The 13,297-nt window shown below is 45.7% G+C and overlaps 1 pseudogene; it reads left to right on the forward strand.

Moving 5' to 3' along the window:
* The first annotated feature begins 12,429 nt into the window (after window positions 1-12,429).
* On the forward strand, window positions 12,430-12,548 carry LOC141125156 (5S ribosomal RNA; annotated as a pseudogene).
* Window positions 12,549-13,297: the final 749 nt, after the last annotated feature.

The raw sequence follows: 13,297 nt of genomic DNA on the forward strand, positions 1-13,297 counted from the left end.
GCTCTGTTCCTGTGTGAAGGGGTGTGCGTGTCTCTTCCCTCCAATCAACTCTCAGAGCTCTCCTCACTGAGCTCTGCAGAGTGTAACTTCGGCTCTCCGCCCCCTTTTTTAAGATCTCTCCAACAAGCCTATAAATTCAGCAATTTGAACAGATGTAGAGTAGACTGCAAATAGACAGATACAACTTACAGTCAGGTCCATAAATATTGGGACATCGACACAATTCTAATCTTTTTGGCTCTGTACACCACCACAATGGATTTGAAATGAAACGAACAAAATTTTCTTAAACTGTAGACTTTCAGCTTTAATTTGAGGGTATTTACATCCAAATCGGGAGAACGGTGTAGGAATTGCAGCACTTTGTATATGTGCCTCCCACTTTTTAAGGGACCAAAAGTAATGGGACAATTGGCTGCTCAGCTGTTCCATGGCCAGGTGTGTGTTATTCCCTCATTATCCCATTTACAAGGAGCAGATAAAAGGTCCAGAGTTCATTTCAAGTGTGCTAGTTGCATTTGGAATCTGTTGCTGTCAACTCTCAATATGAGATCCAAAGAGCTGTCAATATCAGTGAAGCAAGCCATCATTAGGCTGAAAAAACAAAGCAAACCCATCAGAGATAGCAAAAACATTAGGTGTGGCCAAATCAACTGTTTGGAACATCCTTAAAAAGAAAGAACACACCGGTGAGCTCAGCAACACTAAAAGACCCGGAAGACCATGGAAAACAACTGTGGTGGGTGACTGAAGAATTCTTTCCCTGGTGAAGAAAACACCCTTCACAACAGTTCGCCAGATCGAGAACACTCTCCAGAAGGTAGGTGTATATGTGTCAAAGTCAACAATCAAGAGAAGACTTCACCAGAGTGAATACAGAGGGTTCACCACAAGACGTAAACCATTGGTGAGCCTTAAAAACAGGAAAGCCAGATTAGAGTTTGCCAAACAACATCTAAAAAAGCCTTCACAGTTCTGGAACAACATCCTATGGACAGATGAGACCAAGATCAACTTGTACCAGAGTGATGGGAAAAGAAGAGTATGGAGAAGGAAAGGAACTGCTCATGATCCAAAGCATACCACCTCATCAGTGAAGCATGGTGGTGGTAGTGTCATGGCGTGGGCATGTATGGCTGCCAATGGAACTGGTTCTCTTGTATTTATTGATGATGTGACTGCTGACAAAAGCAGCAGGATGAATTCTGAAGTGTTTTGGGCAATATTATCTGCTCATATTCAGCCAAATGCTTCAGAACTCATTGGACGGCACTTCACAGAGCAGATGGACAATGACCCGAAGCATACTGCGAAAGCAACCAAAGAATTTTTTTAAGGGAAAGAAGTGGAATGTTATGCAATGGCCAAGTCAATCACCTGACCTGAATCCGATTGAGCATGCATTCCACTGGCTGAAGACAAAACTGAAGGGTAAATGCCCCAAGAACAAGCAGGAACTGAAGACAGTTGCAGTAGAGGCCTGGCAGAGCATCAACTGGGATGAAACCCAGCGTCTGGTGATGTCTATGCGTTCCATACTTCAGGCTGTAATTGACTGCAAAGGATTTACAACCATGTATTAAAAAGTGAAAGTTTGATGGATGATTGTTAATCTGTCCCATTACTTTTGGTCCCTTAAAAAGTGGGAGGCACATATACAAACTGTTGTAATTCCTACACCGTTCACCTGATTTGGATGTAAATACCCTCAAATTAAAGCTGTAAGTCTGCAGTTAAAGCACATCTTGTTCGATTCATTGCAAATCCATTGTGGTGGTGTATAGAGCCAAAAAGATTAGAATTGTGTTGATGTCCCAATATTTATGGACCTGACTGTATGTAGAAGAATTTGCTTCATTCCTGCGTATCACCTGAGGATAATCCCTTCACTGGGTATATGTAAGGGCTTTTAGACCCATTGCTTGTGTGTTTGGCACAGTGTTTTTCCCAGAAGTCTCAATGGAGCTTGAATTAAATTACAAGCAACCTAACTTTCTTTTTCATACATCATGGGACACACCTACGCCATCTCTAGGTGAATGGACACTGGTAGACAGTCTTAGGACGTGATCCCTTATATAACCCCCCTCCCATACAGGAAGTACATGTTTTTTACCAGTGTCTGCAAGGTGGATGGGCACGTTTGTTTGAGATCTCTGAGCTCCAGTTCTCTGGTCCTACAAACGGTTCTTAAATGAATCAAGGGATTGACCGATCGGATCCATTTGACACAGGCTCTATATGCTTAGATAAATGGTACCCGAGCCTCGCAAAGGAAGGCTCAAGATCCTGCAAGGTTTTGCCTGTAATGCGACCTCCGGGTGCTGATCCAGGAAGACTTCATACAATATAAATCTGCCCTCCTAAAATACTATTCCTGCCTTCACACTGCCAAACAGACCTACTTTATCACACTCATTAACACCTTCTCATCCAGTCCACGTCAACTCTTCTCTACCTTCAACACTCTACTCTGTCCTCCACTGCCTCCACCCACCAACTCACTCACTGCCCAGGAGATTGCCAATCACTTCAAAAATAAGATTGATACAATTCATGAGGAGATTGCCATTGCGCAAAAACCTCCCCCGTGCAACACCCCATGTCCACAGATACAATCATTACTTCCCTCATTCAACCCTGCTACTATTACTGAGGTTGCTATACTTTTATCTAACACTCATCTAACCACCTGCCCCCTAGATCCTGCTCCCTAGCAAATGCTACGCTCACCCTCTGACTCAATGCTACACTCTCTAACTCACATTTTCAACCTCTCCCTCTCTTGTGCCATCTTCCTAAACTCTCTAAAACATGCGCTAGTCACCCCCATACTTAAAAAGCCCTCACTGGACCCCACCAATCTTAACAACTTACGTCCCATCTCCTTACTCTCCTTCTCCTCCAAACTTCTTGAAAGACTGGTCTACAACCGATTAAGCGACCATCTGACCATATAATAAACTTCTTGATCCCCTTCAGTCCGGTTTTCGCCCTCAACACACTGCTCTCCTTAAACTCTCAAATGACCTACTAATGGCTAAAACCAGTGGACACTATTCTGTACTACTTCTCCTGGATCTCTCTGCTGCCTTTGACACAGTGGACCACCCCCTCCTCCTCAAAAAACTCCACTCCTTTGGCCTCCGTGTCTGTACTCTTCGCTGGTTCTCATCCTACCTATCCCACCGCTCCTTCAGTGTCACTTACAACTCTACTTCCTCCTCTCCTCTTCCTTTCTCCGTTGGGATCCCCCAAGGTTCTGTTCTTGGACCTCTCCTTTTCTCAATCTACACCACCTCCTTGGGTCAGTTGATTGCCTCCCATGGCTTTAAATATCATCTCTACGCTGATGACACCCAAATCTATCTCTCCACCCCCCAGCTCTCTCCATCTGTCTCCTCACGCATTACCAACTTACTAGCAGACATATCAGCCTGGATGTCACATCACTTCCTCAAACTCAACCTATCCAAAACCGAGCTTATGATATTTCCTCCCTCAGTTGCCACTTCCCCTGATTTCTCTGTCAATATCAACGGCTCAACTATCAACCCATCTCCCCATGCCAAGGTCCTAGGTGTAATCCTGGACTCTGAACTAACCTTTCAACCCCACATTCTATCACTATCCAAAACTTGCCATCTCAATCTCCGCAACATCTCCAAGATACGCCCCTTCCTAACCAATGTCACCACAAAGCTTCTAATCCACTCCCTGGTCATCTCCCGCCTCGACTACTGCAACTCCCTCCTCATTGGTTTACCTCTAAATAGGCTATCCCCACTTCAGTCCATCATGAACGCTGCTGCCAGGCTCATCCACCACACAAACCACTCAGCGTCTGCTACACCCCTCTGCCAATACCTCCATTGGCTGCCACCACTAACTATAACTTACAAAGCCATCCACAACCTGGCCCCCAGCTACATCTCTAACCTAGTCACAAAATACCAACCTAATCGTTCTCTTCGCTCCTCCCAAGACCTCCTGCTCTCAAACTCCCTTGTCACCTCATCCCATGCTCGCCTTCAGGACTTCTCCAGAGCCTCTGGAATGCTCTACCCCAATCCGTCCGATTTTCTCTGACTTTATCCACTTTCAGACGATCCCTGAAAACTCATCTCTTCAGAGAAGCCTATCTGGCCCCCACCTAACAACTGTACATTTATCTTCTCAGTCAGCACATCACCCACAGTTATTACCTCTTGTATCCCTTGACCTTCCCTCTTAGATTGTTAGCTCTAAGGAGCAGGGCCCTCTGATTCCTACTGTATTAAAGTGTATTGTATTTGTACTGTCTACCCTCAAGTTGTAAAGCGCTACGTAAACTGTTGGCGCTATATAAATCCTGTATAATAATAATAATAATAAAATGCGACCTCCGGGTGCTGGACCCTGCAAAGTGGAATCCTGGACACCACAGCGCTAAGTCATTCCTGCAGGGTGCTGTACAGGTCCAAGGAAGTGGACCCTAAACATGAAAAGGGTACCCAGTCCTTAAAGGTCCTCAAGTGATAGGAACCCGCCGTGATGGGCGAAGATTGGGCTCTTAGTTGCTAAGCTGCCCTGGGCCTGGACGAGTAAGTGAAACCTTTATTTACTTATTGTGGGGTGTGATTGTAACAATCAGTGAAGCTAGTTAGAGGCTGGACACCTGTGTGCGGTGACCTTATAAGGGGAGTTTTGGGCTAGCTGTGGGTGTTTGCAAAGTGTACCTTTTTTTTTTCTTGTCCGGCTGTTTTTTCTGCATGATGGGGCACGACGGTGCGCCATTTCGCCTCTTGGTTCGGCATGGCGCACGTGCATTTGCAAAAGCGCTGCTGTGCTCAGCAGTTTGGTGGCCATGGCGCACGCAGCTTCGACATAGGTATTATGCACACTCGAAGCTGCGCATGCATCTTAGCCTAATCTGGACGCGCAAAGATTAGCATCTTTTGCAAATACAGCCGCGCCCGTTCGCCGGGACCGCGTACGCATGCACAGGACATTACGGCGCACAGCCAGCTTTAAGCTGTGTATGCCGAGCATGCGGTGCTTCCAGAAGGCAGGTGTGGGACACAGAGCAGGCTCTGAACCAGGCATTTGCAGCAGTTCATTTCTCCTTACCCGGGTCACGTGAGTCACCAGGTGTTCCTTGGCAGGCTAAGGTGCTTAGCAGGATTGTTGCATAGGGGCTTGGTGAGCCCTATTAAAGGGTCTCCCTTCTGAGGTGTGTTAATACTACACTCAGGTACTCTTTTTGTGGCTTGTAAATGTCTTCAAAAAGGAGGAGCTAACACTACAGGGAAGGGCACACCTATGCCATCAGTAGCTCCTGATGAATATAGTCGTATCCCTAGTGTTGTAGCCGCTGAAAGACCAGAGGGTCCCGGGCAATCTGAGCCGCTGCACCTATCTAGTATGGTGCCTACAGCAACGCTGCTGCTTCACCCTTTATCATCAAGGATGAACTGTCCCTATCCCTAGCTGGGATAGAGCACAGGATTGCTGGCATAATTGCCTCCATCCCACAGGGTGGCAAGAAGCGTGACAGATCCCCCTCCCCTGAGCCTCCTAGTTTGGAGCAGGAATGGGTTGAGGATGGGAAAGAGCTAAAAGCTCAGGATTCTGGGGAGAGCCTGGCGGATGAGTCTGCTTCTGGACTATCTGGACAAGAATATATATCCAGTTGGTGTCTGCCTCTCAGTCGCAGAGGCTTTTGATCCAGACTTGTACCGAGATGTTTCGTTCTGCGTTTATGTTGCCTCTTGCAGAGGTTACCGAGCCCCCCTGGTTCGCTTTGGGGTCCCTGAGGCCTCTTCAGGCCACACAGGCTTTCCCCTTACACCCACGGTTGGAACAGGCAGTGTATGTTGATTGGGAACATCCTGACAGGATTTTTATTCCTCCTAAGAGGTTTTCCCTTTTATATCCCATGGATGATAAGTTAAGAAGTGGAGCATGCCAGCCCTAGATGCAGCAGTCTCTTCCTTGAACAAGAACTTAACTTGTCCGCTGGATAATGCACAGGGTTTGAAAGACCCTGTTGACAAGAAACTGGAGTCATTATTAAAGGCTTCCTTCTCTTTGGCTAGTTCAGCTATTTAGCCAGCTGTTGCAGCAATTGGTATCTGCCAGTCTGTAAAGGATCAGGTCAGACAGCCTGACAGGCCTAACCAGGAAGATGATCTTGCTGAAAATAAGACAGATATTCCTCGAGCGCTGTGTTTTTTGCTGTTGATGCCTTTAAAGGATTCAGTACAGCAGTTTCTAGTCTCTCTTGTCTGTACATATGCGAAGACTTTTGTGGCTTAAGAACTGGTCAGCCAAGCTTCCTTGTAAGAAGTTATTGGCGTCCCCAATAACTTCTTACAAGGAAGAAGTCCCCTTTCATGGGGAACATTTGGTGATGATTTGGACAAATATATCCAAAAGATTTCCAGAGGGAAGAGCTCTCTACCTCCTGTAAAGAGAAGCACCAGGCACCCCCCACTTAAAACCTCAAGGACTGCTTCCTCAGGTGTCTCAGCGCCAAGGCGGTTCCAACGCCAACAAGACACTAGAGCCAGGGGCAAGCCGCAAGTCCAGCGCCAGAAAAATCCCCGGGTCCAAAGCTCTTCTAAACATGATACCAAGCCCTCCTTTTGAGGGGACGCCCCCACTCTGTTGGATGGGGGGAAGGCCGCTGCACTTTGCGGACATTTGGAGAACAGTGGTTCAGGACAAGTGGGTCACCTCGACTATATCCCGCAGTTACAAGCTGGAGTTACGGGGGGTTCCCCATCAGAGGTTCTAAGATCCAGCGTTCCCTCAGATCCTGCAAAAAGAAACTTACTGTTTCAGGCACTACATCATTTAGTGCATCAAGGAGTGATTTTAAAGGTTCCTCTATCCGAAAGGGGCGCAGGGTTTTATTCAAACCTGTTTACGGTTCAAAAACCAGACACAAGGCCCATTTTGCATCTAAGATCCCTGAACCAGTATCTACTAATCCAGTCCTTTCGGATGGAGTCTGTCCGCTCAGTTGTAGCCTCGCTCCAGATGGGAGACTTTCTAGCCTCTATCCATATAAAGGACGCATATTTACACGTACCTATCTTTCAGCCTCATCAGAGGTTCCTGCGATTTGCTGTAGAACAATGTAATTTCTGTTTGTGGCTCTACCCTTTGGGCTTGCCACAGCTCCCGCGTGTTCACAAAGGCCCTAGCACCAGTGCTGGGTCTTGGTGCTCGGGTATCTGGACGACCTCCTGCTCAGAGATCACTCACTACAGGCTCTAGAAGAAAGCATAACCTGCACAGTGCGGTATTTGGAAAACTTAGGCTGGCTCATAAATACAGAAAATCAGCCTTGAGACCAGCTCAAAGTCTAAAGTATTCAGGTCTGATCCTAGATACAGTCCAAGCAAGGATATTTTTGCCACCCGTAGGGATCTGTGCCCTGAAGGATCAAGTGCGTCAGATAGGGGGCACCAGACAACCCTCCATTCGGCTCTGTATAAGCCTTCTAGGAAGGTTGGTGTCCTCCTCCGAGACAGTGCTCTATGCCCAGTTCCATTCCAGGCCTATACAAGGAGGACAAGCCCTGGATTATCCAATGTTCCTGTCTCCTCAGGCACGCCTAAGCCTAAACTGGTGGTTGCAGGATCATAACCTGCGAAAGGGAAAATCCTTCCGGTAACTTGGAGAGTACTGACTACAAATGCCTGTCTCTCATGCTGGGGAGCGACCCTAATGGGGCTCACAGCTCAGGGGAAATAGCCTGCCCCTCAGCTTCTGGACTGCGATATCAGGGTTCAGTCTGACAGTGCCACTGCAGTGGCCTATATAAACCAAGTTGGTACCAGGAGTCGTTCAGCTCTGAAGGAGGTGAACCACATACTAGTCTGGGCAGAGGCCACTTTCTACCAGCAATCCATATCCCGGGAGTAGAGAACTGGAAGGCAGATTATCTCAGCCGCCAGCAGATGTGCCCGGGGGAATGGTCCCTACACCCAGGGGTGTTCCAGGAAATTTGCCAGCGTTGGGAATGGCCAGAGGTTGACCCATTGGCATCCAGGTTCAACAAGCTACAGCAGTTTGTTTCCCGAACAAGGGATCCTCTAGCAATCGGAGCAGATGCTCTGGTAGTTCTGTGGAGCCAGTACGCCCTGGTTTATGCTTTCCCTCCACTCCCTCTCCTTCCACATTTGTTGCGCAGGATTCGGGGAGAGGGGGTTCCAGTCATTCTGGTGACACCAGCCTGTCCTAGAAGGCCCTGGTTCCCGGAGATTGTGAGATGACAATAGACGGGCCATGGACGCTTCCACGTCGCTCCGATCTACTGTGTACGATCTACTGTCTCAATGTCCTATATTCCACCCCAATTTTTACAGTCTCTAAAATTGACGGCATGGCTATTGAAGTCAGGGTGTTGAAGGACTGTGGCATCTGTGGTGGTGTCTACCCTAGTGAATGCTAGAAAAAGCATGATGTCCCATGATGTCCTCAAAGAAAAGGATTTTACAGGTAAGTATGACGAAAAAATCCTATTTTAGTAGTTTTCATTTTCATTGCATTTTGTAAAGTGATGCCAGGGTTCAATCATTTTTTACTACAGCACTGAGCCTGATGGGATGATTATAATAACGGCAAAGCCAGTTGCTTAGCTCCCATATTTTTTTTTTTTTTTTTTTTTTTTTTTGGGAGTACTGGATAGATCCGTATCATTTTCGACAGAACAATCAGGTAAGCATCTGCAAAGCAAATGGTTGACTTTGCAAAACTGTGGAGTTTTATTTAAATCCCAGGTAATACATTTAACATAAGGCAGAAGAAACCTACTCAAACACAACTTGTTACAGCAGACATGACAAATTATAAAGAAAATGAAATGAAAAAAGTAACATAATGATTGTAAGAGGCCGATATTGCAGCATACACTTTCCAAAACCAGTCCTCGAGCCCTCGCCTACATTTTGTGTTTTTTTAGGCATTCACAAAGTTAGCTATATTACATTGTTGAAACACTGTTTATTTCACATATGAATATGTAATGTTACCTGAGAACATGGATTGTTCCTGTGACTTGATAGGTGTTGTAAACACTGTTTTAGAGATTCCTAAGAGAGAAGGGAATACTTTAGGACTTTGAAAAAAGCTGAAAAGAGAACAGGAAAGGAGAGTGAAAAAGAAGGGGAGGTAAGAACAATTGCATTCTAGGTCTTTGAGAGGGGAAGTGTAATGCTGCTTATACACAAGCCAATATGTGGACAATTTCAACCACTTTCAGCACACTTTATCTGGCAAAATTAACCAGGGTAATGCAACCTACCAAGAATGTGAAGCAAGTACATCTGTTGGTGGTAAGTAAACTGTTTTTGCAGTTTAAACCTGGCCTAAAGTAGTCAACATTAAGGGCACATTCCTAGAACCAGACACCCATAAAGATTCATGGAATACCTAAATCTGTGAATTTTGCAGAGATTTGAGTACTGAAGAGCAGTAGAGACCTGTATTCAGGTTAAAAAGCCCAATACAATCTACTCTGAACTTTTCTGAACAGCCTTCTCTTCCACTTTCTAATTGTTAAAGTCCTCCCATTCCCAGACTGTAGACATTAAAGTATTTGCATACTCTTTAGTTCTGCTCTCCGGAGTTCAAGCACCATAATTAAAGTGTCACTAAACCCACATCATAAACTATGAATAAATGGTGTATTACATGTTGTTCAGACTCACCCATTCACTATGAGATTAGTTTTCTGTATTCTACAAAAATAAATGGTTGATCCTGGTGCTCCCTATCGCAACCTAGAAGTTCATGTCCCCAATTCAGCTATGGATTTTGCAGCTCTGGTGGCAATTCTGCACATGCTTAGTTTTCAGTGCGTTTTTATGCTCAGCATTTGCTCCCTATAACATTTGAGCAACCCATGTGACTATAGAGTCACACGTGGTATATACACAGTAGTAAATGAAAGCCCACTACCTCCCTCCTCCTCCATGCCCACTAACCAGCTAAACACAATGGCGGCAGGATATTGCATGTAGTTTGAAGGCTTCACCTCCCTGTTATTCGAAGACATAGACTGGAGGGGCACGACACAGCCTTAAACTGGCAGAAATCCACCCACACCATGTTATTTCAAAATAATTAAAATTTAATTTCAAATATATGTATGCCAATTTACAACAATTTTATTTATATTTACTTATTTTTACTCCTGTATTCCAAAGACTTTTTTTGAACGTGTGACCAGTAGCATCTATTGCATCAGGCTGAACGTTAATAGCAGCGGCAGTGGCTGACTATTGCGCAAGCAATGGATGCGATTTCTTCTGGTAGTACCTCTGCTTTGTGCATCGGGCTATATTCAGAAGGGGGGGTTGAAGAACCCCCAAAAAAGGAGCTAAAAGGGTCTCCCTCAGGCTCTGGAAATCCTACTCTTCAAATGGCATCTTCCCCTGAGAGGGGGTGGCTGGTCAGAGTGAGCATCGGGGCCATGAAATGTTTGCAACTGTTTCCAACACTGCAGCCCCTGTTCATTTTACTCTTTTTCCTCAGCCATGGTAGGGTTTTAAAAGAAGTTTAGCAACTTTAATCGCATTCCAGTGTGGTTAAGATGCGACAGGTTTTCTTCCATTTTCCTAAGACCCTCAGACTGAGGGACTAGGGGCAGGAGAAGACGATTCCCTCAGGGGACCGTGGTGAGGCTGATGACTCCTCTTCTGAGGTGTCAATTGCGGGAGATTCAGCTTTTACAATCTGTAAGATCGATGGTACAATTTCTTGCTGAATAATCCGCTCCACATTTATGTACCCTTAACTGAGTGTTTGGGTTCACTAAAGCCTCCTCAAGCTGTGCATGCTTTTTCCTGTCCATTCTTTGTAGGGAAATTTTTTTGTATCTGGAGGATCACCCAGATAAGCATTATTTTCCTTTCTAAAAAGTTTTCACACTTTATCCTATGGTAGAGAAAACTCACTAAGCGTGGTATACCAGCAATTAACGCTACTATATCCTTTGTGAGTAAGTTTGACTTGTCCGACAGACATTACTCAAATACTTAGGGATTCAAAAAGGTTGGAATTCCTTTTAAAAAAAAAAAAAATTAACTTTTTTCTCTGGCAGGTTGAGTGTCTCAGCCTGCGCTGACAGTAATTGGTTAATCGTTGATAAACCAGTTTTAACAGGTGTTATCCTGCTCAGCAGGTCCAAGAGGCAGCCTTATGTTTGCAATAGTTGCTATGACAGATTGCACCTTCGCCAAGTGTCGTGCAAGAAGCTCCTGGCTTGTCTTCCCTTTTGCGGTTAGACAGCTATCTGGGGATATTTTGGATATATCCAAAGAATTTCTAGCAAAAGATACCCCCTTTTGCCTTAAAAGTGAAGGACTAATTCTGTTTTTTATTTCAAAGTTCCTTCTTCTGTGCCAGGGACATCAGCCTCCAGGCAGTCACGATGGCTTCAGCCGTCAGCTTCAAAGGGTAATCCTCAGAGTTAACCCCAGGGACAAAAGAGGTCTTGAGGGAGGAAGCCTACAAGATACTGTAGCCTCCTTATGAGGAGGTGCCCCCACTTGCTCAATAGGGAGAATTCTTCTACAGTTCTCGGATCTGGCAGAAGGAATGTCAAGACGAAATGGGGACTTCCTCAATAGCTCCAATGTACAAACTGGAGTTCCAAGAGTTTCCGTCTCCTCATTTCTCAGATCAAACGTTCCTAAGGATCCAGAGAAAAAAAATCTTTCTCTCTAGCGTTGGATCATCTTTTGACAAAAAGTGTTCATGGTGGCCCCATGTAAGAGCAGAGATGGGGATTTAGTTAAATCCAAATGGACATTCTAGATCTCAAAAATCTAAAATTCAATTGCTGAATATAATCTCCCTTTTTTGCATGAAGATGCATATCTCCATATGCCTATTTCCTCGCTCACTAGTAATATTTTCTTTCAAAGTGGAAAATCTTCTTTTTCAGTGTGCAGCTCTGCTTTCCGATCTAGCTGCTACACCCAGAGTACAAGGTTCTGGCTCCTTTTCTAGCCAGATTGAGGGCCCAAGGTATAACGATTACGGTTTACCTAGTCGATCTGTTCTTGTTAGACCAGTTGGTAGCCCGCTTAGACCAAAAGTATGGTCACCACGTTCGACCTGGAATATCTAGGTCGGATTCTCAACCTAGGAGGAATCTTCTTTAAAACATGAAGAAAATACTTGGGTCTGATCATAGGTACACCCAGAAAAGGGTATTCGTACCCCAGGCTAAGATCAGTGCCATAAAGGACTGATCTAGGTAGTCGAAGCAAGATGTTTTTCTCCAACTTTGTGTGAGGTTGTTGGGAAAGATGGTGGCTTCATTCGGGGCCGTTCTTTATGCGCAGTCTCATTCTAGATTGCTGCAAAGCAGTATCCTATCGGGTTGAAACAGAATTCAAGCTCTATATTCCCAATGTGTCTGACTCCAAAGCCTACGGCCACATCACCCTGATAGCGCTCGATTTCGTCCGATCTTGGAGGCTAAGCAGGGTCGGGCCTGGTTAGTACCCGGATGAAAGACCTCCTGGAAATACCAGGTGCTGTAGGCTGAGTGTGCTGGAGCCTCAGTTTATGGTTAACATCCAAAAATCTGCAAAGGGGGAAAAATCCTTCTTTCAGTTACCTGGGAAATAGTATCAACATATGGCAACTTTTTTTTGTTTAGGTTGGGGGATAGTCCTGAAAGGAGCAGCTGTCCAGGAGAAGTGGCCTAGATCAGAAATGTCTTTGCCAATTTAACATTTTAAAAATTCAGGCAGAACACTTGGTTCTGAGGGCCTGAACATTCAGTTTAAGGTATTGTCCTGCTAGGAGTCAATCTGTTTATGCCACAGCAATGGCCTATATTAAAGCGGGGGTCCACCCACACCGCCAAAAAAAAAAATATTAAAAGCCAGCAGCTACAAATACTGCAGCTGCTGACTTTTAATACATGGCCACTTACCTGTCCCAGGGTCCAGCGATGTCGGCAGGCGACGCCGAGAACCCGCTCGGTTCTTGGCAGCTGCCACCGCCATCCTAGGTGAGGGAATCAGGAAGTGAAGCATTGCGAGTCGCGCTGTGCGTCCCAAGTGGGAGCTGTGTGTTTCCCAGGAGACAGCGCGGTGGGGACGGGAAGAGGCGTAGACTCCCATGGGAGTCTATGCCGCAAGTGGGTGCAAATACCTGTCTTAGACAGGTATCTGCACCCCCCTCCCCCCTGAAAGGTGCCAAATGTGACACCGGAGGGGGGGAGGGTTCCAAAAAGCAGAAGTTCCATTTTTGTATGGAACTCTGCTTTAATCACCAAGGGGGCACA

The sequence above is a fragment of the Aquarana catesbeiana genome, linkage group LG01 (genome assembly GCF_042186555.1).
Source record: "Aquarana catesbeiana isolate 2022-GZ linkage group LG01, ASM4218655v1, whole genome shotgun sequence".
NCBI classification, from domain to species: Eukaryota; Metazoa; Chordata; class Amphibia; order Anura; family Ranidae; genus Aquarana; species Aquarana catesbeiana.